At 43.0% G+C, this 26,688-nt stretch overlaps 1 long non-coding RNA gene and 1 pseudogene across 1 annotated transcript in view; one reads left to right on the forward strand and one right to left on the reverse strand.

Moving 5' to 3' along the window:
* Window positions 1-26,688, forward strand: part of LOC110143657 (uncharacterized) — a 91,828-nt gene that overhangs the window by 38,109 nt on the left and 27,031 nt on the right. The window lies entirely within an intron of this gene.
* Window positions 9,059-9,191, reverse strand: LOC139034593 (U4 spliceosomal RNA; annotated as a pseudogene).

The raw sequence follows: 26,688 nt of genomic DNA on the forward strand, positions 1-26,688 counted from the left end.
TTTTCTGTTATACATGAACAAGAATCAGCCATAGGTATACCCATGACCCTCCCTTCCTGAATCTACTTCCCATCTCCCTCCCCATCCCACCCTTTAGCCTATCCCAGAGCCCTTGTTTGACTTTTCTGAGTCATACTAGGCCTGCTCTCTCTCTCTTTTTTTAAAACAATATTTAGTCCTTTCAGTGATCTGAAACCTTCCTCCTTGTAACTCTCTGCTGTCTTCAGTTATCTCTTGTTCTTAAAGAGAAATTCTTAGTTCATCAGAGGTAAAGTGGTAGACTATTGGCAAATGAGTGTCCCTTGGACAGCAAAGAGTCCAAACCAGTCAATCCTAAGGGAAATCAACCCTGAATACTCTTTGGAAGGACTGATGCTAAAGCTGAAGCTCCAATACTTTGGCCACCTGATGCGAAGATCTGACTCATTGGAAAAGACCCTGATGCTGGAAAAGATTGAAGGCAAAAGGAGAAGAGGGCAGCAGAAGATGAGATGATTGGATGGCATCACCAGTTCAATGTACATGAACTTCGGTGAACTCTGGGAGATGATGAGGGACTGGGAGGACTGGAATGCTGCAGTCCATGGGGTCGCAAAGAGTCAACAACAGCAATGGGCGAATCTGATCAGAGATGAGATCATTGCTCAGCACACTACTTTGAGTAGAGTTGATTGTGGGTGCTCCAGGCAGGCAGGGTCTTTTCTCTGTGGTCTCCACAAATCCCTGTTATCATACTCCCTGAGAGTTTCAAATGTTTGTTTATACTTCGTGCCTGAACTTGGAGGGAATTGATTTTGCAATTCCTGGTCTAATTCTTTCATGTGGTACTTGATCAAGTACTTTGAAGACTGTAGTGTAACAGATTCAAAAAATAAGGAAGGAAAAAAGGAAAAGAAAAAGGATGGAACTTGAATTTACACTGCCCAGTGAATTCTTCTCCTTCAAAGTGTCACCTTGGGAGTGATATATACTTTCTCTGGTGATACTGCTTTTGCTCAAAAGGATTTTCAGACTCTTCTTGGAATTGTTTTCAGAGCCTGAAGTAAATTCTTTGAATACCTCTATCTACATCAAATCCTCAGTCTTTGAGAACATTTCTGATTTTTGGAAGAAGCCAGAGTCATTGAGAGCTAAGTGTTCATAAACAGCTTGGCAAGGCATGGCTGCCTGCCTCATCCTTTTTTCTGTTTCTTGAGCAAAGTTGCAGGTATGCAATCATGAGGCTGACAGGGTCCTTTTGGGCTCATTTTAAATTTTTTGTTTTATTTTTTTTATTTGTTTTAATTTTGTTAATTGAGTAACCAACCCATTCACATAGTTCAAACTTCAAAGGGCACAATAGGATGAGTGTTAAAAAGTCAGTTTCGCTTCCTTGTCCCCTGGCCACCCAGTTTTCCTTCCAGGTTTTGTATGTATTCTTCCAGACAGTCTGTGTGTATTGCTTCAGTGCCTTGAAGAAGGCCCAGAGAGGCATCTATGAATAATTGAAGCATTGCTTGAATGCCTTTTAGGATCACTTCACTACATTGTATGTAAATTCTGATATGTCTATGCCAAACACAGGTCTCATGATTTTTAGTTATCTTACCTTAGGTATAAACTGCTGCCTTCCTTAGGGATAAATTGTGGCCCTGAGAAGTCTCTGTAATGGGAGGTGTCTCCTGGTTTAGCCACCTGAGCTATGTGAGAGACCTGGTAATGACTTTATTTCTTTGAAATAAAGAGATGTCTCTGGTTTCCTCATCTGTAAAACGGAAAGCAGTCCTCTCATAGGTTATTGTGAGCATTAAGTGAAATGATGCATGAAAATGATCCGAGGAGGATGTGGTGGTGGATTGTATGTGGTAAATTTGGCCAGGCTACGGTGCCCAGTTTTTTCGTCAAACACTAGTCTAAATGTTGTTGCTGTGAACGTATTTTGTAGATGTGATTATTTACAATCAGCTGACTTCAAGGAAAGCAGTCGTGTCTGACTCTTTGTGACCCCATGGACTGTAGCCTGCCAGGCTCCACTGACCATGGAATTCTCTAGGCCAGATTACTGGAGTGGGGAGCTCTTCCCTTCTCCAGGGCATCTTCCCAATCCAGGGACCGAACCCAGGTCTCCCGCATGGCAGGCAGATTCTTTACCATCTGCGCCACCAGGGAACCCCAAGGAAAGCAGACTACCCTCCATAATGTGGGTGAGCCTCATCCATTCAGTTGAAGATTTTCAGAGAAGGAATTCTTTTTTAAAAAAAGAATCTTCAAATTGGAGTACAGTTGCTTTACAATGTTGCGTTAATTTTTGCTGTACAACAGCATGAATCAGCTATATGTATATCTATATATCCCCTCCCTCCCACCCCCACCCCCCACATCCCACCCTTCTAGGTCATCACAGAGCACCAAGCTGAGCTCTGTGTGCTATGCACAACAGCTTCCTAGTAGCTATCTATTTTATACAAAGCTAGGGTATAAAATAGTGTATATATGTCACTCTGGTAGTGTATATATGTCAATGCTACTCTCTCAATTCATCCCACTTTCTCTTTCCCTCCACTGTGTCCACAAGTCCATTCTCTACATCTGTATTTCTATTTCTGCCCTGCAAATAGGTTCATCAGTACCATTTTTCTAGACTCCATATATACCCATTAATATATGATATTTGATTACTCTTTCTGACCTATTTCACTCTGTATGACAGATTCTAGGCTCATCCATATCACTAAAAATGACCCAGTTTCCTTTCTTTTTATGACTAATATTCCATTTTGTATATGTACCACATCTTCAGAGAAGAAGGAATTCTGCCTCAAAACTGCAACATAGAAATCCTTCCTGTTTCCAACCAGATTGCTTGCCTTACGGATCTCAAAGTCAAGTCTGTAACATCAGCCCTTACCTAAATTTCCAGCCTACTGGCTTGCCCTAGACATTTTGGATCTACCAGCCTCCACAATCATGGGAACTAATTCCTTGAGAACCCTGACTGATGCAGAGGGAGAAAGCTCTGGATTTACAGTGTGTGTTTCTGTCTTGGGAAAGAGATTATTTAGAAAACAAAACAGAACAGGTTTTAGTCCTGGTTCTTCCACTGGCCAACTGAGCCTCCCTGAGCAAAATTCAGTACTATTAAGCTTCTTAAAGCCTCTGCTTAAAGCCTCTCAAGGTTGCTGGAAGAAAGATACTATGAAAATGATTTGTGAAGCATCATATACACACAGGTGATTATTATCTGGTTATATCTTCCTTTGAATGCACATGTATCTTTAGGGTCACTCTTCAGTGGCCCCCAGGCCTGTACCTCTCTATGTCCCTTTCATGGGCATTGATGCTTATCTATATCTCTGGCTGTTGGACCCATACCTGGGAATGAAATCCAGTCCTGCAGCGAGTATTTGTCAAGGGGGCTGAAGAGCCCCACCGCTGGCTTCAGTGGGCTCTGTACTCAGAGGCCTGGGGAAGTGGAGGAGGAGAGAGGAGAAAGTGGAGAGAGGCACTTGTGGAGCTGGGAGCAGGGAAGGGGGAGGGAGCATGAGAGGGGAAGGGGGTCGTGTGCCAGGACGGGTTCCCAGGGGTGTGGGGCTGATTTGCTGGGGTACCTGGGTCTGTGCTACAGATTGCAGGCTGATTGCCACAGATTAGCTGGGACTTAAAAGGGGCCTCGTCAGAGCACATGAATATAGCACTGAGTGTTCCATTTCTCTCATCCTGGGACTAGAGCCAATCAAACAGGAGAGGGTCAGGGGGGAGAGGCACTCTGAATAATCTGCTTTCTTTACCATCACAGTGCTTCAAAACACCACTTGGTTCCACTTCCACTTGTTTTTTCCTCTGCCAGGGATTCGAGGGCTGGCACTTGAGAGGGATGAAACTTTCTGTAGTGTCTGAGACTCCCCCATGTTCCCACCTACCCCATCCTGATATTCTTTATCTCATCACTCAGCCCTATCTTTTATTCCATTTATCACGAGCTGAAATTATTTGATAAATAATTATTTACAAAAACCCCTGCTCTCTCCACTAGCATGTGACATGAGATCAATAACCTTTTCTAACTTGTTCATTCCTATAGTTCCAGTTGCTGATGGGGTTGTACATGGTAATGCTCAAAAATGTTTGTTAAGGAATGGGATGGATATATACCATTTATCAAGGACCCTCTGTGTACCAGACAAGGAGCCTGGAGATGTAGAGGCATTTCTCATCTTCTCTTAATGATAGTTCTCTCAAGGAAGTGTGACAGTCTTTATTTTACTGATAAGGCTCAGATTGGCTAAGTAACATGTTCCTGGTCACATAGTCAGAGCTGGGATTCTAATATGAGTTTAATAAAGTATAGACTCTTAACCACTATACCAAGAATAAAACGTTCTTTATCTGCAGTGCCAGCATTATTTGATTGGCAGTTGCTTCTAGGAGCCCTTAGCTAGAAGAATTTTGAAGCAGTTTGCTGACTTAGTGGGAGGAGTGATGAGATCAATTAGTACTGTCTGCAGGGGGTCAGATGGGATATCTAGTAGTACATATGTTGTCTATTTTCCATTCTTACAATAGAGGATATCACCTCCATGAAGATGTACAATAGAGGCAAAAAAATGGAGACAGGGAGAACAACTAGGTTCTTTTTTAGCACTAGTTTTCATTCCTTCTTGACTTTGTCTTTTCTATTGGGAACATTGAGAACACAGCTACTTACAGGATTGTTTGGAGGAGAGGGTGCAATCAGAGGTGGAAACTAGCCTTGAAGAGTTTGGCAAGCAAAGGTTGAGATACTGCTTCATGAACTAACACCAGGATTGGTTTGGATAGTGGGTGGGTGGGGGGGGGTGTCTTCAGATCATGTGATATTTCTGTGGGACTCCAAGACCTCTGTGCAGATGTACTTTTATTATTTCCCAAAGGCCCTTCAGTGAACAAATGAGCAGGTAGTGTGGCGAGGCAGGTGACAGTCAGGCTGTTGAGCTGGATTTGGGGATGGTGCCTGGTTGCAGGTAACCCACTTGTCATGAGATAATCATCATGTATTTATTCTGCCTAACAGAAACCTGGGAGGGGGTACAGTATATTGGTTAAGATTGGAGTTTATAGATTTTAGGTCCCAATTTTGCCACTTACTGTGTAACCCTAGATAAATCATTTAATCTCTTTGAGCCTTGGTGGCTTACTTAATATAGCATCTATTTTAGGCGCCTGCTGTGGGAATGAGAAAAGTGTGCAAGGAAACCATTTGGCTCTGGTATACAGCAAGCACTCAATGCATATTTGTTAATGTATGTGAAGAACCTATACGCCTATGTGGAAACTGGAAAATCATTGCAATTATCTGAATCTATCTGTGTTGCCCCAAGCCAGATAATTGTTGATTTTTCATTTCTGTTCGCTTCCTGCCGCCACCCTCCCCCCAACCCCAGTTTACACCTGGGTATTTTGAATACCCAACCTCAGTACTTTTAGGACTGGAAAAGGGAAAAAGCAGGGTTGTTCAGAGCTGTTCATCTTGAAATACACACTCTGAGGTCCTTGTTGCTGCTATCTGGCCTCTCCCTAACTAATCAAGGGGAAAATCCATTCTCCCACTATGTGCTAAAATTGTGTTTTGAGAATATAAAATTGGGCATTGCTCTGTTTGCCTACAGTGGAAACCCACTGGTCCAGGACAGCCCTCCTTCCCCTCTCCCATTAGAAATGGTTTGAATCATGTTTACCTGTGGTGATGGCTGTCATTTATTGAACACTAAGTGTGCCGGAACTTTATGCTCTCAACAGTCCTCCAAGGCAGCCATTATTCCCATCCTGATTGTGCAGGTAGGATGACTGCAGCACAGTATGTTTAAGTTACTTGTCCACAGCCAGTTAGTGCAGAGCTGGGATTCAAACCCAGGCCAGCCGGGCCTCAGGGGCTGCCTGCTTAGCACCGAACAACACTGTCTCCTGGAAACTCTGGCTTGATGAAGATGTCTATTTGGCAAAGGGAGTAAAATGCCAGATGTGTAAGTCAGGGGCCGTGAGAGACCAGGGAGGAATGGGAGCCATGCTTCTTATTCCCTGCTGCACATTTCAATCACCTGGGGAGCATTCATGAAATAGAGGTGCCTGGCCGGACCCCCAAAAACTCTGATGCTCTAGATCTTGGATGGAGGTGGAGCTTCCCAGGTGGCTCTGATAGGTTTCCAGGCTTGAGGACCACTGGAGCAGCAGAAGGTCAGGAAGGGTTTAGCAAATTCCTCGTGGTTAGGAACCTTTCTACTCCCTCCTTGGAAGGGACTGATTCACATTGCAGGTGGTGTACCTTTATCTCAGCATCCCCGTTTGCAGTGTGTGGGCAATGGAGCTTGACAACACTGCAGGGGGCTGGGTAGGGTTGGGTAGATAAACAGCCTGGGAAGTGCCATTTCAATGGAAAGTATTGGGCTGAAGTGTCCCTGGGGATTTGAAGTGACCCTGTTTCAGTTTCAGTGGGATGGTGCTCTGGGCCATATCCCTAGCAGTTCCAGATCATTGATAACCATTGGGAACCAGGGTTTGAGGTATCCACTTGCACAGCCTGGGGTAACCGGGTAACTCTGATTGCCCCGTCCTTTGGTTGAGGAACAATGTGAGTGGATGCATAATTTGAACCATTAACTTGCTCTCAATATGGAGAATGAGATTTGTGGCTCCCTCTCACAAAGAAAGTATGAAACAGTAAACACACTTCCAGTTATGGATGGGGCTAAACACACCATTAAACTGAATGCTAATGACTGTCTTCTGCTTCCTGGGAACATTTCACCGTGGCAACCAGCAGGTGCCCTTTTCTTGCCTTCTCTTTCATCTTCCCATAATTCTCTTCTGCCACAGTTTTTGGATAATAACGGCACTTGCCTGAAATAGTAGTTAAAAGGCAGTTTTTTTTTTTTTTTAAAGCAAATTAGATTAGGTTTCCAGCTTATCACATTATTTACTTGTAGGATGTAGCAATCTCAGGTACTGAGAAACAGGGCAAGACAGGTGAACATCTTTAATTGATGTATCTTTAATATATTGCCTATTAAGGGCATCAAGTCTGGTCTGACTTCTGAAGCTTGGTCACTAAATTGTGGGAGCAGCATATTTTAGGCTTAAGAATAAGAGCCAGGACTTGGACACTTTCGGATAGAAATCCTTTGCTGTTGCCTAAAAACTGGGGAAATTTCCCTCTCTCTGCCTATGTTCCTCCTATGTAAATCAGAGATAATAATAACCACTGTCTCATGGTGGAGTGGGCTGATTAATGAAAATGTATATAAAAATCTTAGTAAAGAGTGCCTGGCTTCCTTGGTGGCTTAAATGTAAAGAATCTGTCTCCAATGCAGGAGACCGGAGTTTGATCCCTGGTTGCAAAGATCGCCTAGAGAAGGAAATGGCAACCCACTCCAGTATTCTTGCCTGGTGAACTCCATGGACAGAGGACCCTGGTGGGCTACAGTCCATGGGGTCTCAAAGAGTCAGACATGACTAAGAGAATTCACTTTGTAGTGCGTGGCACATAGTAGGTGCTCATACATGGTAGCCATCCATTCTGATGATATTGGTGATTTTGGGCCATTAGCTTACTCAAGATTTAGATCCTTCATCTATACAAGGCAAGCTAACCATAGTACCTGGGTCATTTGTTTAAAGCCCTAGATAAGAATTAAATGATGAAAAGTACTTGGCACAGGGCGTGGCACATACAAAGAGTTCAATAAGGACTTGCTGAATGAATGAAAAAAAATATGCTATACTGGCTGAAGAAGCTCAATCATCAGACCCGAAGCATTTAATGTTAGACATGGAGGGAGAAAAATACCAATAGCCCTGGACTTTTTTGTCTGTTACATTTTTTACCAATTTTAGACCTTCCTTTGCTTCCTGTCTCCTTGTTGTGCCTACTCCTCTCAGCCCTTATCAAGAGCGTATGCTGTAAAAGAGAAAGCATGATGCTGACCCACATAAATGAATTCCCAGCATCACAGTGGCCACTGAGCAAGGCCTCAGACCGAAGGGCCATAAATAACAGAGCTGCCTGCACACAATCGCTCAGCTAGTGAAGCTGGCCATGGACTCTTGGTCCCCTGCCCCCGCCCCTCAGGTGCCTAGCCCCTTTTCCTGCAGCCCCATCCCCTCCTCTCTCCATCTAAAGCCCTCTCCCAGGTCTGTTCTCAGGGCAGTGACTCACGCTCTGAATCTGCCTCCTCTCAGTCCTCTGCCAACTCTAGCTCCTCCATCTTTCTTCCTCCAGCTCTCCCTGGAAGAAAACAATCTGGTAAACCGGGACTGGCACAGCTGCTTAGTCAGCTACTCACGGGAGTAATTGAAATGTCTTTTAGATAGCATTTGATGGTTTTAATTTCTAGTTATAAAGGGGATTCATGTTTATTTTAGAAGATTTTAGGAAAAAAAAATGGAAAAAGAAACCAAGCACATAGAAGAAAATAAAAGTCCTGAGACCCAGACAACATCCCAGACTAAATCAGTATTATTATGGGTGGGGTCCTGTATCATCATTAATTTTTTTTTTTTAATTTCAGAGGTGATTCCAATGTGCTGGCAAGCCTGAACCATCAACTTTGAGATACTTGCCGATAGCACTTTGAAGTATTTCCTTTATTTTATATTTTTGTATTTGGATCATACTGTATATACTATTTGAAACCTGATTTGGGTTTCTTTGGACTAACAATGTATGATGAACATCTTCCCAAATCTCTAAATATTCTTCTCAGACATAGTCTTTTTTAAAGTAGCTATGTGGTTTAACACCTTATGGCTGCACCATAAATATTTAGCCCATTACCTGTTAATAGACATTTTTCTAAAATTCTGCTGTTTGAACTAATACTGAGATGTATTTCTACTCCTATCTCTGATCACTTACTTAGTTAACACATATAGTATGTAACCATATGCTGGATACTGCTCTAAGGAATTACATATATTTCCTTTAATCCTTACAACTAGCTTATCAGGTAGCTGCTATTATCAACCTCATTTTAGAGATGAGGAAACTGAGGCTCCAAGAGGCTAAATCACATGATTGATGAGTGGTGGAGGCAATCTGACTCCTGAGTCCATGCTTGGGAATTAAAATCGCTGAATCAGAAAACATTTGGGATCAACATGTATACACTACTATGCTTAATAAGCAATAATCACACCTTGGATAAACCTCATTAGCTACAATACTGCCACTGCACAAAGCTACACTACTATATTTAAAATGGATAAACAACAAGGACTTACTGTATAGCACAGGGAACTCTGCTCAATGTTATATGGCAGCCTGGATGGGAGGGAAGTTTGGGGGAGAATGGATACATGTATATGTATGGCTGAGTCCCTTTGCTGTCCACCTGAAACTATCACAACATTGTTAATCATCTATAATCCAGTATAAAATAAAAATTTTAAAAATATGAACATTTTCAAGGCTTTTGAAACACACTGCCAAATGGCCTACCAGAAAAGTTTTATGCTTATTATATGAGACAGGGCAGGAGTCTTTGAGTTTGAAAATCATTCTATAACCCAGTGAAATCTATCAGTTGAAAACCTCTCTTTATTGTAAGTCTTTTACATGTTCAAAATCTTTTTAGTAGGATTTTATAAATATTATCTATCAGGTATAAAGTGTGGTTTTATGGTTTGTAACTGATGTGCCAAGCATAAGAGCTGACATTGTTTTGTGGAGGCAGGGAGACGGGACTGCCTAGAATTCTTCACTTTGTGGTCTGCTTAGGGGGCTGACTTCTAAGGACAATCCTACATATTCATCCCTCTCCAACTCTCTTCTTTTTTCCTAACTCTCTTCTTTGGGTAAAATAGAGCAATATTTGTTTTTGGTAAAATGGAGCAATATCTCCTTGAAGAGGTACTGTAAGAGGAAAGATGACTTTATCAGGTAAAGAAACATTTGTTGGGTTTCTGATGAAGGGATCTGAAGTCCCTTCCTCAAAGGAATCTCATTCAACCTCCTCTAACTACCCATGGGGATAAATGGAACTGGTTTTCTGGGAACTCAGGAAGGAGGGCAGAGGGGCCCTCACAGCCCAGAGGACAAGGGAGCCCCCAAAGAGGAGGAGATAGATGAGAAAGAAGAGACTTCTGGAAGCCCCCCGAGGGGCTCCAAGGGCACTGCTGTGTCTCAAATACAAGGCTCTGTGCACCACTCCTCTGGTTTCTCTGTGCATTTGTCAAGTTCAGTCATTAGCTTGGCTTTTACTATTTTTGTTTTGGAAAAGGATTGCAACTACATAAGATTTCCTCTCTTCCCCTCCTCACTGCCCGCCCATACTTTGATAGTACACACATTTCTGAGCAGGTTCCTATTTATAGCAGGAAAGCAAAAGAACTTGCCACAACTGTGAACTCCTTGAGGACAGGGGCCCTGTCATTTTTTTTTTTTAATTATATTCATTATCAGTGGCTCTGGCAGGTCATAATTTTCATTTCTATTCACAGAGCACCCCCTCCTGTTAACTGATGAGAGTTAATGTTAGTGAGCTTTACGGGTATCCCGCACTGCAAGCAGATCCTTTACCATCTGAGCCACCAGGGAAGCCCACTCTGGTCATTACAGAAGCCCAATTCAGATTCTCTCTTCAAAGTGGGGAGAGTCTCGGACCGAGTGGAAATATGGTTGAATTCAGAGTTTTGAAAGATGTTGTCTGTCTGTCTCCTTCTCTGGGCTGGTCTATTTTCTTTTACTTAAAAATGGGCTCCCTATGGCTGACTCATGTTGAGGTTGACAGAAAACAACAAAATTCTGTAAAGCAATTATCTTTCAATAAAAAATAAATTTAAAAAAAATTTTTTTTAAAGGGCTCCCTTCACATGGCCCATGCCTTCTCTTGAATTTAATGTGTGAACACTGAGAGAAAGCAGTTCTCTTTTGTCTTGGGCCTGCCTTATGTGGGTGGAGGCTGCCTGAGCCTGCCTTGATGAGGCTGGAGGCTGCCTGAGCCTGTCTCTTGCTATATGATCTCAGCTTAACCTGGTGGAAAGAGAGGACTGCTCTCCATAACATCCACATGTCAGTCCCAGAGAGGGACAGGCTGACTTGACTTGAGTTATACCAGATCAATCAACTATTGCATCCAATGGAATAAAGTGTTAATGAGAGGTTGGACAATTTATATGACACCTTATGTGGTAGGAGGCTGCACCTGGTACCCACAGGAAAGGACTGGAAAATAGTGTCTGAAGACAAACCAACAAAGAACTGTGTTTCGAGACTCACTGTGTTCTTGGTCTACAGTTTCAGCTGGTCAAGTTAATTCAGATTTTTATTTCTGTTGTTAATGGCCTGTCCTTTCTACTTTTCTGTCTGTAATGAGGTTCATGTGTGCATGCTTAGTTGTGTCCGATTCTGTGACCCCATGGACTGTAGCCCACTAGTCTCCCCTGTTCATGGAATTTTCCAGGCAAGGACACTGGAGTGGGTTGCCATTTCCTTCTCCAGGGGATCTTCCCAACCCAGGGATCAAATCCGTGTCTCCTGCATTGGCAGGCAGATTTTTAACCACTGTACCCTATCAAAATCTGATTTTTTAAATCCTTATTCTTCAGTCATTTCTTCCTTGTGATTTTTAAATATGCAGATATCTTCACATTTATTGCCAAATTTCTCAAATAAAGAGGTCAGCCTTTGAAGCCTCCATGTCTCGACCAGTTATGCTATAATTCCCTTTAAATAGAGGGTCCAAACACACTCTTCCACTGAGGTGGCTTTTTGTAGGCCACTGATCACCCCTGAGTCACTGAAACGATTGTTTGTTCTTGGCCACACTCTCCTACCCATTGCAACATTTCATAATGTGTAATCTTACTTTTGAGTGCCATCTCCATTTTGGGAGCAAAGAATGTCCTCACGAAGGACCTGGAAAAGTTATTTCTCTTCTTGGCACTTCTGCCTTTTGGGGCTGTCTGGTTTTGTTCTCTGTCTATAAATAGAGGAGGGACTCATTGTTTGCCCCTCCACCCTTTCATCTGGCTATATTTTGCCTTTGGCTGGCAGAACTGACTTGTGGAAAGAACACAAGCATTGGAATTAGAGAAACTTGAGTTCACATCCCAGCTCTACTGCTTGCTTGCTGTGGGGCCTTCAGTGAGATGATTTTTTAAAAAAAAAAATTTCTTAGAGCATCAGTTCCCTCTCCTGTAATTGGAGGGAAAAAATGGCACCTGCCTCATAGGATGGCCCTATAGCTTTATGAGTAACGTGGAAGTACAATGCCCAGCACCCCAGTAGATAATCAATAAATGTGAATCTCTTCCTTCCCCCAAAAGATACTTATTTGGTTTGTCCTTGATCGCTTTGGGAATTAGCTGTGTGATGAATCACCATAGTTATACATCCTATAAAAGTTGCCAATCCATTATATATTTTAAAATACATTCATGCTTTCCATATTCTAAAGTAACTTGCCATTAGAAACAAGCTTAAAGCTAACTACTCTCTGGTGAAGCCTTCCCTGTTTTTTATTCTGTACAACACAACCTTTTCTTTTTATTCTTTCTGGTATACAGACATGTTACCATGTCTCCCCTGTCCCCTCTTCTCCAACCTGTTCAGCATCTGCTCCATCTCTCATGGAAAGAGCTTACTCCCTTCTTTCAAGAACGGTTCCTCTTTCTCAACATCTGGTTTTAGGAGGGGCTAAGGAGAATCATGTGACCAAATGTCAACCAATCATAGTAGCTCATTCCTTTCTTACAGCAGCTTACTCACTAGTGGCCACGTGATCCAAGTTTGGTTTAGTATTGGTGTCCTTCTCCTGAATTTTACATGTGGGTTCTGAGAGAGAGAACTGTTTCTCTTTGGGCATTGCTAGTCTGTATTGAAGCCTACAGTTGTCTGTGTCATGTCTCCTGCTGTGTGGATAAAGGTCTTACATCTTAGGAGAGAATGAACCCAACACGTGGAGAGAAGCAGGGAGCTGAGATGTGGGGTGAAGGAGGGCGGAGGGAGAGAGAAACGATCTCATTTAATTTACTGAGGATACTCTAGTCCTGACCTTCTAAGATATGAGCCAGATAATTCTGATTTTTCCTTAAACCAGATTGGGTTCAGTTTCTGCTCCTTGAAATCAAGGGTCCTGATAAATTTATTTGTCTGTTTAAAGTAGTGGCTACCTTATAAATGAGACTTCTGTATATGTCACCATAAAATCTGACAGCCAGTCAAATTTGCTGATAAGGAATAGAATTATAAATTGAATTCCTGTTAAGGGCAAAATTATGTAGGGCTACAAAGCCACTTCTCCATTTGTATCACTGGAAACTAATGTAGTTCCTGAACGTAGAAGGTCCCAGTATGTACGTAGGAATAAAGTAGGGCATGAAGGAGGATCTGACTGATTTGGCTGGTCAGTCACTGTTCAGTGCAGGAGAGTCCTACTGGCTAGTCCACTGACTCTGACATGGGCCGCGGCCACTTTATATCCTCGCTATCGGTTACATCAGGCCAGTTGTCGATGAGTGAGTGAAAGTGGCTCAGTCGTGTCTGACTCTTTGCGACCCCGTGGACTGTAGCCCGCCAGGCTCCTCTGTCCGTGAAACTCTCCAGGCAAGAATCTTGGAGGGGGTAGCCATTCCCTCCTCCAGGGGATCTTCCTGACCAATCCAGGGATTGAACCAGTATCCTGTGCTGCAGCCAGAGTCCTTACTGTCTGAGCCACCAGGTTAGGGAACTGCAGTGTAGAAAGTCACCTCTTTTGCACAAGAATTTGTATTTATCCTGTGGGATAGCAAGTTCATGAGTCTCACACAAGGGACAGAATAGCAGCCTGGCACTTCACTTGGCTTGTCCAGGCCATTTGAGCCCTCAGTGAAGGGTTTGGAGAGCTGGGGGAGTTCCAGGAAAAGCCAAGCTTTTTCTGTCCTGCTGAGGGTCCCCCCTCGGGCTACTCTTCCAGAGGAGAGTGGTGACCCTAGACAAAGTGGAGAGTTCCGTGAAGCCATAGGAGCCTGAGCACCTGCCAGAGGATGGCTGACTCCAGAGCAACCGCTGAGACCTGTGGTGAGAAACAAGTCCATCCGGTGGGGAGGCTGACCCGCCAGCCGCCTCCGCTGGAGTGAGAGCCTAGGGAAGCAGTAACACTGTTGGTGTCAGCCTGTCTCTGGCCGTGTCCCCAGGCCTTTTCCCCACTGTAAGCTAACACTGGTAGAGAGAGGCCTCTCACCTCCTCCTTGTGGCGTCAGGAGGGCTCGGGAGCAGAATCTGTTCTCAGACACCCAGCAGATGCCTGTAGGGGCTGCAGAGAAAGTGTAGGAAAAACAGCCCCCCACAGAGAGGGCTTGGTGAGGAGGACTTGGCTTTGGAGGGCTGGCATTTGAAGCTGATTTTAATCTTGGCCTTGTATACATAGCAGGAGAGTTAACTTGGAGGCAGTCAACTGCACCCAGAGGATAGAGGTCTGGGATTCACCCAGTTCTCTCTAGGCAGTTGTGGGACTAGGGCCAAGCCTCAGTCTCCTTATGGTAAATTGAGGGAACTTGGGTCACATGGGCTTGGAGTCCTTTTCTTGGTGAGTAATCATACCTCCCATCAAATGATTGATCTAAATTCACCTGCTCAACTGAGATGATCAGTCTGGAAAAGGTGGGCCTCACAGTTAACTTTCTTTGTAGGCAGTGGAGCATGAAAGAGAAGCAGCATTTTTCCAAACAGAATGACAATAGTAATAATTGTTATAGTAGTGATAATAACAGAACAACCATTTAAAAAGTACTGACCTAAGCCAGGCACTCTTTTATGGTACATTACCTTATTGATCTTTTACAGCATTGCTCTGGGGTGGGGGTGTTGTGATTCTTGTTTTGGAGATGAAATCATTGAAGTTCAGAGAAGTTACATGTCCAGCATCAGTTCAGTTCAGTCGCTCAGTCATGTCCGACTCTTTGCGACCCCATGAATTGCAGCACGCCAGGCCTCCCTGCCCATCACCAACTCCCAGAGTCTACTCATACTCATGTCCATCGAGTCGGTAATGCCATCCAGCCATCTCATCCTCTGTCATCCCCTTCTCCTTCTGCCCGCAATCCCTCCCACTGTCAGGGTCTTTTCCAATGAGTCAACTCTTCGCATGAGGTGGCCAAAGTATTGGAGTTTCAGCTTCAACATCAGTCCTTCCAATGAACACCCAGGACTGATCTCCTTTAGGATGGACTGGTTGGATCTCCTTGCAGTCCAAGGGACTCTCAAGAGTCTTCTCCAACACCACAATTCAAAAGCATCAATTCTTCGGCACTCAGCTTTCTTCACAGTCCAACTCTCACATCCATATATGACCACTGGAAAAATCATAGCCTTGACTAGATGGACCTTTGTTGACAAGGTAATGTCTCTGCTTTTCAATATGCTATCTAGGTTGGTCATAACTTTCCTTCCAAGGAGTAAGCGTCTTTTAATTTCATGGCTGCAGTCACCATCTACAGTGATTTTGGAGCCCAAAAAATTAAAGTCTGACAGTACTTCCACTGTTTCCCCATCTATTTCCCATGAAGTGATGGGACCAGATGCCATGATCTTAGTTTTCTGAATGTTGAGCTTTAAGCCAACTTTTTCACTCTCCTCTTTCACTTTCATCAAGAGGCTCTTTATTTCTTCCTCACTTTCTGCCATAAGGGTGGTGTCATCTGCTTATCTGAGGTTATTTATATTTCTCCCAGCAACCTTGGTCCAGCTTGTGCTTCTTCCAGCCCAGCATTTCTCATGGTGTACTCTGCATAGAAGTTAAATAAGCAGGATGACAATATACAGGCTTTACATACTCCTTTTCCTATTTGGAACCAGTCTGTTGTTCCATGTCCAATTCTAACTGTTGCTTCCTGACCTGCATCTATGTTTCTCAAGAGGCAGGTCAGGTGGTCTGGTATTCCCATCTCTTGCAGAATCTTCCACAGTTTATTGTGATCCACACAGTCAATGGCTTTGGCATAGTCAATAAAGCAGAAGTAGATGTTTTTCTGGAGCTCTCTTGTTTTTTTGATGATCCAGCGGATGTTGGCATTTGATCTCTGGTTCCTCTGCCTGTTTTAAAACCAGTTTGAACATCTGGAAATTCATGGTACACCTATTGCTGAAGCCTGGCTTGGAGAATTTTGAGCATTACTTTACTAGCATGTGAGATGAGTGCAATTATGCAGTAGTTTGAGCATTCTTTGGGATTGCCTTTCTTAGGGATTGGAATGAAAACTGACCTTTTCCAGCATTTTGCTATTAAAAGGGTGGCAAAGCTGAAATTTGAAGCCAACCAGGTCTGCTTGCTTCTAAACCCCATGTTCTTGTCTACTCTGTTATCTGGTGGATCAGTGGCGCCTTCCACTTTATACTGTAAAAACAGGTACATGAAGGCAGCAATTACTCCCAGGACCGATTCTCTCTTTTTTAAAATAATTAATTAATTTTTTTAACTTTACAATATTATAGTGGTTTTTTGCCATACATTGACATGAATCTGCCATGGGTGTACATGTTTTCCCCATCCTGAACCCCCCTCCCACCTCCCTCCCCATCCCATCCCTCTGGGTCATCCCAGTGCACCAGCCCCAAGCACCCTGTATCATGCATCGAGCCTGGACTGGTGATTCATATCACATATGATAATTTACATGTTTCAATGCCATTCTCCCATATCATCCCGCCCTTGCCCTCTCCCACAGAGTCCAAAAGATTGTTCTATACATCTGTGTCTCTTTTGCTGTCTCGCATACATGGTTATCATTACTATCTTTCTAAATTCCATATATATCCATTAGTATACTGTATTGGTGTTTTTCTTTCTGGCTTACTTCACTCTGTACAATAGGCTCCAGTTTCATCCACCTCATTAGAACTGATTCAAATATATTCTTTTTAATGGCTGAGTAATATTCCATTGTGTATATGTACCACAGCTTTCTTATCCATTCTTCTGCTGGCATCTAGGTTGCTTCCATGTCCTGGCTATTATAAACAGTGCTGTGATGAACATTGGGGTACTTGTGTCTCTTTCAATTCTGGTTTCCTCAGTGTGTATGCACAGCAGTGGGATTTCTGGGTCATATGGCAGTTCTATTTCCAGCTTTTTAAGGAATCTCCACACTGTTCTCCATAGCGGCTGTACTAGTTTGCATCCCACCAACAGTGTAAAAGGGTTCCCTTTTCTCCACACCCTCTCCAGCATTTATTGCTTGTAGACTTTTGGATAGCAGCCATTCTGACTGGTGTGAAATGGTACCTCATTGTGGTTTTGATTTGCGTTTCTCTGATAATAAGTACTGTTGGGCATCTTTTCTTTTTTTTTTTTTCCATTTATTTTTATTAGTTGGAGGCTAATTACTTTACATCATTACAGTAGTTTTTGTCATACATTGAAATGAATTAGCCATGGATTTACAGAGCGAAGTAAGCCAGAAAGATAAAGACCATTACAGTATACTAACACATATATACGGAATTTAGAAAGATGGTTAACGATAACCCTATATGTAAAACAGATAAAGAGACTCAGATGTTGGGCATCTTTTCATGTGTTTGTTAGCCATCTGTATGTCTTCTTTGGAGAAGTGTCTGTTTAGTTCTTTGGCCCACTTTTTGATTGGGTCGTTTATTTTTCTGGAATTGAGCTTCAGGAGTTGCTTGTATATTTTTGAGATTAATTCTTTGTCTGTTGCTTTGTTTGCCATTATTTTCTCCCAATCTGAGGGCTGTCATTTCACCTGGCTTATAGTTTCCTTTGTTGTGCAGAAGCTTTTAATTTTAATTAGGTCCCATTTGTTTATTTTTTATTTTTTTCCCAATATTCTGGGAGATGGGTCATAGAGGATCCTGCTGTGGTTTATGTCAGAGAGTGTTTTGCCCATGTTTTCCTCTAGGAGTTTTATAGTTTCTGGTCTTACGTTTAGATCTTTAATCCATTTTGAGTTTATTTTTGTATATGGTGTTAGAAAATGTTCTAGTTTCATTCTTTTACAAGTGGTTGACCAGTTTTCCCAGCACCACTTTTTAAAGAGATTCTTTTCTCAATTGTTAAGATGTCATACAAAGTCATCAGCAACATAGCCCCAGACAGTTTTTTTTTTCAAATTCATCCCTCCATCACCCACACCAAACTTCATGCTCCTCTCAACACAGTTCCTGCTCAAGCAAGATTCAGGTGCCATTATATTTTTGAAGATGTGCTCTGATTTCCAAGCAATTAGACACAATTCCCTTTTGTTTCTGTTGTAGCATATATCACATTCTGTAATTTTTCAGTCAACATTCACTTAATGAGTATTTACTGAGTGATTCTGTGTGCTTGACATTGTGTTAGATGCTTGTGAATTTTTTTCTGCCAACTTTCCTTGTCTTCCAGGCACCGAACACATAAGCAAACTCACAGATTTGTTTTTTTTTTTTTTCTTCAGAGATATGTCTTATTTTCCTTGAATCTTTTGTTTTTGTGCCTATTTCTGGGTACTGAGAAGGAATTTAATATGTGTTTATTGAATGAATGATAAGTGAGAAGGAAAAGTTCCAGAGAATGATTATGCTATTTCTATACATAATCAAGCCCCCATCATGTGTCCCAGCTTTACTGCTTACAAAGTAATGTGGGAAATATTCATCAGAGGGAGAGGGCAGGCACCAGTCAGACACCCACCCTGTCCAGAATCACTGCTGGCCCCTGGCCACATCCTCAGCCCATCTGTGGCTCCCATTCCCACAGCTTCCCTCTCTTATAGGGCCCTCTGCCTCTGGGGAGAAATGAGTGTGGCCTTTGAAAGAGCCCTGAGTTCTTACGGAGATGATTGCCCCATCTAATTCAACACGAAATAAAGAAGAAAGAAGGATTGTGACCCTTCCTGAGCCCAGACTCATTGCTCTTATGACTGGAAGGAGACAGAACAGGTCATTTGGTCTGATTCTAATATTCTGTCTGCAGAAATTATTGTAGCAGGGTGGACCTATGTTAACACCTGGCCCCAGAATTCCCTTTTGGAGGAAAACTATCTTGAGACCCTGAGGACAAAGTTGGTGGGAGATAAAGTGGTGAAGAGAGAGCTGATTTTTTTTTTCTCATAAAAATAAATAGGCAGTTTGCATGAGGGAATTTGAAGGGAGAAAGGAAATAGAAGGGAAAGGACTCCCGCTGGGGAATACTGGAGCTTGAAATGTACATTAGTAAAATTTTAAGAATAGGGATATATAATTTTTGATTGCATGTTTTTTTTTTTTTTTTTTGGTGTATGTATTAGTGCTGTAAACCTTCTTTGTCTTCAGTAAACACACGCACACACACACACACATCCCTGTATAAGTGGGTCTTGGTAGGGGGGAAAAAGAAAGAAAGTACAAGGAAAGTGCTGAGTTTCTTGTTTGTATTGGTACAAACAGCCCATACAGAATCCTAAGATTATCCATAAACTAAAAGAATTCAATGGAAACAGATGATCAAGACAAGAGGCAATAGGGTGTCCTCAGAAAGGTGGGCAGGGATAAGGATCATGCATCACATGTAGGTTGGAATCTCGAACTAATTTTTATTTGACGTTCAAAAAGCAAAGGCATTCACTAGGGTTCCTTGGTTTTAAGAAACAGAAATGGATTTTGGCTAAAAAGCAATTAAAGGACATTTTAAAGTGCATCCTGGATAGCTCACAGAACTGAAGAGAAAGTTAGGTCACATTGAGTAGGAACCAGAGGGTACCTCTTCAGGGCATCCCCATGTGGGTGAATCAGCCCAGCCTTTTCCCAGGCTAATGAGGTTCCCACCAGCATCAGACCTCAGGGAGGAGAAATCCTGAGGAGGAGTCTGGGTCCTGTGGGCCACCACCCTTCCCCCTGCTCAGCTGAAGTGACGTGAAGTCATTGCTTGTCATCATTGACCATCATCAGGACCACAAGCAAGCAAGAGGAAACTTTTCAAAGAAGGGAAAGTGGGAGGACTTCTCTGCTGGTCCAGTGGTTTAGACTTTGCCTTCCAATGCAGAGGATGCAGGGTTGATCTTGGTTGGGGAGCTAAGATCTCACATGCGTAATGGCCAAAAAATGAAAACATAAAAAAGGAAGCAATATTGTAACAAATTCAGTGAAGACTCTAAAAAATGGTCCATATGAAAAAATGTTTTTCAAAAAATTTTTTAAAAAAGGAAAGGGGGTACTTTAGCCAAAACTCAGAAAGGATGCTGGGCAAGCAGAAATAGCGCATATCCACAGTCACAGGGTATCTTAGCTGGGAGATGTTGCTGCTGTATGTATTGTTTGTAAAAATAATGAACATAAGCACAGGGTACAAAGTGCAACCCTCCAAGAACGAATAAAGATACAGGTTGGGCTTCCCTTTACCTCTGAGCTCAGCTTGTCCCATAAAGGCTGCCACTCTTTCCTCTGTCTCCTTCCACAATTCCTGTGCTTGCTCTCTCTCTCTCTCTCTCTCTCTCTCTCTCTCTCTCTCTCTCTCTCTCTCTCACACACATACACACTAATGCTGTCACTGTGAGGTCCTGGCATTCGGGCTCAGAGCCCTCTGAGGGCAGAGCCTCCTTTGCCTCTGGGGTACTGACAACTAGAACAGTTTGGCTCGCTGCGGAAGTTCAGCAGCCAACTGCTAAGAGCCAACTTCTCATAGGAGGGAGAAGAGGGAGGGGAGGGAGACAGATTTTGTCTGAGATCACTTGGTGCCTTGCTTTGTGATCTATGAGTTGCTTTTAATTTCCTGTGCTCGGCTGCCCAGCAGCCTGATGAAATGAAGGAGATAGCAGGGCTTCAGATCTGGCCCTGCCTGGCCCAGGGCTTGTCTGCTCACTGTAGGGCCATGATCTCTAGACCCTGAAGAGAGAAGAGCTGAGAGAGCCCTCCCTCCTTCAGTCCCTCACCCTCCTCTGTATTAACAGGGTGCAGAATGGGCTGCTCAAAACCAGTGTTCTTCTCAGGGTGCAATGCAGAGTTCACTACTTGGACTTTGGTTTGGCCCACAGACTGGGCTGGTTTGGCTCTTGGCTCTGCTGCTTCCCGGTTGGTTGCCTCATTCTCTAAGCTTCAGTTTCCTTAATCATATATGGAGAATGTTAGTACAATCTACTTCACTGAGTTCTTTAAGGATCCAAAAAATATGAATTCAATGTGAGGAGCAAGGTGCCTGGAACCTGGCATATATTGAGTTGGTGGTTGGTATCATTGTCATTCTGTTTACCACATCGTTACCAGGATCAGCTCTCATCAAAATGGCCTAGTTGATGACTTTGTCTTCTACTTTTCCTCTGAACATACCTTTCCCTTTAAGGTACAGTGTGGTCTGATCTTTCCTCATCTCTTCCCATATAGACAATAGTAACTCCTACTGCTGCTCCTGGCATTCCTATTACCATCGCCACCTGCCACTGATTCCATAACTTTGTACCAGGCATGGTGCCCTGAACGTAGGGTGTGCCATCCAGTCTTTGTAGGAGTTGTTATTCCTACTTCCAGGCTGAGAACATGGAGGCACAGACACTCAAGGTGATTTCCTCCTGATTGAGTGAATAACTAAAATGATCAATCTGATGATGGATGTTTATAGTAGGATATAGGGATTTAATGCAATATCTGCATCAATGGGTTTGTATTTTCAAAGAGGTCAGAGCTTATTCTAAAGGATTGGATTGATAATGGGAGCAAGTCAGACTTCTTTGATGGGCTTGGGGAAAAAAGAACTGTTTGGAGGAATAAGGAATGCCTTCCTATTACCCTTGAAATAAAACAGAAACTGTTGGCTGCTTTATTGGAAATTAAGATCAATCCTAAATGTATCTTTGAGAAAACTGAAAAATTCTTGGCCAGGTTTTATAGAACAGGTAACAGAGAACAGTAATTCTCATTCCCGAGAATTCTACTCTCTGATGCATGGGATTGGTTAACAAACACAGACTCTTCCCCCAGATTCGAGATCTAAAGAAAACCAAAGATCTTGCCCCAACTTCAGTGAAATTCTGCTGCTGGGTGCTGAGCCTTCACCCTGAGCAGCCACAAGGCTTCCTGCTTATAGATGTTGCTGCAGCAACCTGCCCACCTGGTGGCTGGCAGGCGACAGGAACAGGACAAAGGAAAGGGAAGTCAGGAGAGTAGGGGCTGAATACAGACCCCAAACATGACATAGTCTCTAGCTCCATGGGCTCTTAAGGGATGACCAGTGTCATTCTTTTTACAAAGACTTCCAAGGAGTGGGAAGTGATCAGGCTTAGGTTGACACCCACAACCAGTGACTAACTTGCCCAGAATTCACTTGAAGAAATATCTTTAGTGAGAATCATCAGTGTGGAACATTTGCACAGCTCATTGTTAATCAAGAGTTTCACTTTCTTTCCTTTTTTGCTTTCCCCTTCATCTCTCCCTTCTCCCTCTCCCAACCAAGTGGAATTTCAACCTTTTAAAGATGAGTAGAAAGGATGTATTATGCCTGAGTGACAGAAGGGGGACTGAGGCTCTAAATGTTGTCACCAACCTCAGCAATGGGGAAACGCTGGCTCAATTAGTCCTCACAATTAACCCTCTGTGGCAGCTATAAGTCCAGGAGCAAGTTTCTTCATATCTCTAGTCATCTGCTTCCTTGTTTGAAAATAAGACAATAATAGAAGCTACCACAGAGGGTTAATTGTGAGGACTAATTGAGCTATATAAACTGCTTATCAGAGTATATAGATATGCAGGATGTATAATATTCTATGAAAGTGAAAAGAGAAGGTGTTAGTTACTCAGTCGTGTCCGACTCTTTGCAGCCCCATGGACTGTAACCTGCCAGGCTCCTCCATCCACGGGATTCTTCAGGCAAGACTACTGGAGTGTGTAGGCATTCCCTTCTCCAGGGGATCCTTCTGACCCAGGGATCGAACCTGGGTCTCCTACATTACAGGCAGATTCTTTATCTTCTGAGCCAAAATAGTAACACTCTATACTCTGCACCAAAAAATTATTTTAATCTCTTAAAACTATTGGCATCTTCATTATCCTTTCAAAACAAAATAACATTTCCCTCACTGTTACCAAAACTCTTGCTTTGATGCCTACTGTAACTGTGTTCAGATTTAACTATTCTATTAGAAGTAAAAAACCTGAAATTGGAAAACCAAATTGTCACTCTTTTCTAAATCTAACTCCAACCTTATTCCTCAACTGTTCCAGCTACTGAAGTGGTACACAAGATGAACAAATCTCTCATTGTTTACTGAGTATGCAACATGTTCTTCCCTGGGAGTGATTAATTCAATCTAGGAAATGTCCCCCCTTCCCACCTCAAAATCTTCAGCCCACATTCAGATTTCCTTCTAGGTGTACTGTGCTCTGAACAAACTTGATTTCCCAAGCTTTGGAATCCAGTTTTCCCCTTAGAGGATATTTTTAAACTTTCCCACATGTCTGATTTCTGTTTACCTCTTTAAGGACCTCCAGGATTAAGAGCATCATCAAGCTTTTGGATTAATACAGCTGACTAAAACCACACCACATAAACAAAGGGGCCTCCCAGGGGGCGCTAGTGTTAAAGAATTCGCCTGCCAGTGCAGGTAGATGGAAGAGAGGCGGGTTCGATCTCTGGGTCGGGAAGATCCCCTGGAGAAGGAGATGGCAACCCACTTCAGTATTGTTGCCTGGAGAATCCCATGGACAGAGGAGCCTGGCGGGCTGCAGTACAGAGGATCACACAGAGTCAGACATGACTGAAGCGACTTAGCACACATGCATGCGGACACAAGGGGAGCATGCCCATGCTAGTAAGGGTGGAACTGAAAGTTCAATCCTTCTACATGATATGAGAAAGCTTCTTAGTATAAGTCATTTGTTAATAACAAAGGTACAAAGTGTTATAGATTTACTGCCTCAAAGACAGCAAAAGGCTAAGTTACAGAGATGGCACAAGCTTAATATCAGAATTGTTATATCCTTGAATTATAAGAGATTTAGCAAGTACTTAGCAAGTGCCCAGTGAATGCCACTTTATTCCTGTAATCCTAAACATTGTCATCATGCAGACTGTGTGCAAATTAGCTAACTTTATGTGTTGGACTTGAGTCTGTACTGTGCTTTGCATTATAAGAGATTTATTTTTTAATGCCAATTAAAATATAATTCACTTTTCACTTGGCGAAGATGTTAATACCCAGTGCTGGTGAGCTTGTGATGAAATGGGAAATGGGCCCTCTCACCAGGGCGTGCTGCATTTACACGGTGGCAGGGGCACCGCTACACGTTACAGAGTCATATGAGAAGGTGAGCCTGGTTCTCAGGCATCCATGATTGGATGGACCATGCCGTCACCTCTGGGAAGGCCAGCTTTGACGTTGTATGTTGAATTCTGCAGGAAGTTCCATTGGCAAAGCAATGTAAACTGAAGTCTAAAGACAACGAAAAGTGACCTGTAGGGATATGGTCAAATTAGTAAGCATTCTTCAGAGAGTGGTATTAAAACAAGGGAAAGAAATCGAAAATGACTCATCTATGTGGATGTGATAAAGTCGAGGAGGAATGTTTCAGACTATTCTTCACTGAAATGGAAGAGTGACTCCTAAAACCTGTCTACCTTAAAAAACCACCTGTAAGCCCATCTGGATGACTCACAGACCTCTTGCCCTTACCTGTCCATACCTGCATTCTTGGTTCCATCCCACTGGTTGAACCCACTGCAGGTGACTCCACATGTGCTCAGTTCAAAAACCCAGAAAACATCCTCAGTGTCTTCATTGTTTCTAACCCGCATCCAAGTGAACAGAAATCCTGTGTTTTCTGGCTCCACCACACATCTCTCATCAGTCTCATCATCTCCCTGATGCTAATACCTCATCCCCTGTATGATTATAAACCCTGTAACTGCTTTCATTCCATGCTTTTGCTTTTGCCTCCATGTATCCTTTATCCACACAGCAGGAAGTGACTTTAGGAATCTGGGCAAAGAGCTGGAGGGACCTTTGACAATATGAATTAGGTCACATCATTTCGTGTTTAAAATCTTTTATCAGTAAGATGATGATGGTGAGCACATCTTCCACACCTTCCTATTGATGTGAACAATAGAGGAGAGACCTCATCTTGAATGGTCTACACACATGTATTCAGGAAAGGTAGCTGTTCTTGTGGGGGGCATGATGGTCCCTGCCCTCTTGGACTGGATTCCTTTGATAAGAGACAAGGGCCTCTCCTTATTTTCTCATTGGTTACCTGACTTCATTAGCTCTGTAGTCTTAAATAAGCCACTTAACATTCTCTGAGCCTCAGTTTTGCCATCTGTGAAATGGGAGTGCATGCATGCTCAGTCACTCAGTCATGTCTGACTCTTTGCAACCCACTGGACCATAGTCCACCATGCTTCTCTGTCCATGGGATTTTCTAGGCAAGAATACTGGAGTGGGTTGAAATGGGAGTTCCTGCCTCATAAGGTTGTTTTGAATATTCATTAAGATAGTGCATAAAGTGCTTGGCCTGATGCCTATTGCATAGTCAGTGCTGAAATAATGGTATTAATAGCTGTGAGTTCCTGTTATAATTATTACATCTTACATCTGTCTGGTTGGTTTTCACCAACTAGCATCTATGGTGCCCCCAAACAGGCATGATTGCTATAGTTTGCCTATCTCTGGGGTAAGGGCTAGACTCCAGTACTCAGTATCTGGCAAATAATATAAGGATGGACACACTGGGAGCATTTCCTCTTGTGTCTGCCTTGGCTCCTTGCTGTTTCTTTTCTTTTCTTTTTTTTTTTTTTTGGCTTCGCAGAGTGGCTTGTGCGGAGCCCAAACCACTGGACTGCCAGGGAATTCCCAGCTCCTTACTATTTCGGAACTGTGGGCTGTGCACCTTTTGCAGGTAAGGCTTCTGCCACAGCAGGACAAGGATGTCATATTCAGGGTGACTGGCTCTGGGTTCCCCACCTGATTGTTGACTTTGGCATTCAGGACTTTGGTGGAGGGCTGCCATGGCTGCATTCTTCAGAGCAGCAAAGAGAAAACAAGGTAACTCTTGCCAATTTCCTTGAGCTCCAAGGGAAAGAAACAAGTAACATGAGCAACAGCATGAAAATGAGATTGGGGTGTGCTAGAATGAGCGGAAAGCCCCGGGGGCATGCTTCAGGGACATGGCTGTTCCTATTTGGCTTTCCCAGGGATTTTCATTCTTCTGGGTGTAATACACTAGCAGAAGGGAGGTAGAACTTCACTGATGGAGTGGGGGTGGAGACGGAGACAAGAGTCTTGGTGGCATGGCACCTGGGGAGTGGGAATAGATTGCGGGAAGACTGGAGAGAGGAAGTAGTGATGTCTGTGGAAGACTAGCAGGCATCCTGTGTAGTGTGTGATATAAACCTCTCTCCACCCTCCAAATCAACTTAACCTGCATTCATTTCCAAATGTATGGAGAACTGGGTTTGTTTTGGGGGATGTGGCAGAGTACTGAATGTAAACTCAAGGCTGGCATCAATCAAGAGCGGAAGCAGTCAGAGGGAACCTTGTATGTATTGATCACCATTGTATTAATATAAAGATGCAATAACTTGCTTACTTATGCAGATCTAACCCTCCACATGAAATTGAAAAAGTGACTTATGGAGAGTATTCATACTGCTGTATTAATGTGAATTAATAAGAAAAGCTGGTTGGCATAAGACTCTCCTCCTCCCATCCTTAGTCCTTGGAAAGAGAAGCAACATTGTTTTTCTAAAGTCAAACTGAAGGTTATACGGGATCTTTGGAAATGGGAAGGAGGAGAGAGGA

This window comes from Odocoileus virginianus, chromosome 3, assembly GCF_023699985.2.
Source record: "Odocoileus virginianus isolate 20LAN1187 ecotype Illinois chromosome 3, Ovbor_1.2, whole genome shotgun sequence".
NCBI classification, from domain to species: domain Eukaryota; kingdom Metazoa; phylum Chordata; class Mammalia; order Artiodactyla; family Cervidae; genus Odocoileus; species Odocoileus virginianus.